The following is a 213-nucleotide window of genomic DNA, read 5'->3' as shown; positions in this document are numbered from 1 at the left end:
GATGAGGAGGAGGATGAGGATGAGGATGAGAATGAGGATAGGATGGGGACTAGAATGAGGATGAGGATACAATGAGGATGAGGATCGGATGAGGATGAGGATAAGGATAGCATGAGGAGGAGGATGAGGATGGGGAAGAGGATGAGGATGAGGACGAGGATAGGATGACGACGAGAATCAGGATGAGGATAGGATGAGGATGAGGAAGAGGAT

The sequence above is a fragment of the Lupinus angustifolius genome, chromosome LG11 (genome assembly GCF_001865875.1).
Source record: "Lupinus angustifolius cultivar Tanjil chromosome LG11, LupAngTanjil_v1.0, whole genome shotgun sequence".
In the NCBI taxonomy this organism is placed as follows: domain Eukaryota; kingdom Viridiplantae; phylum Streptophyta; class Magnoliopsida; order Fabales; family Fabaceae; genus Lupinus; species Lupinus angustifolius.
This window is presented reverse-complemented; position numbering follows the sequence as displayed.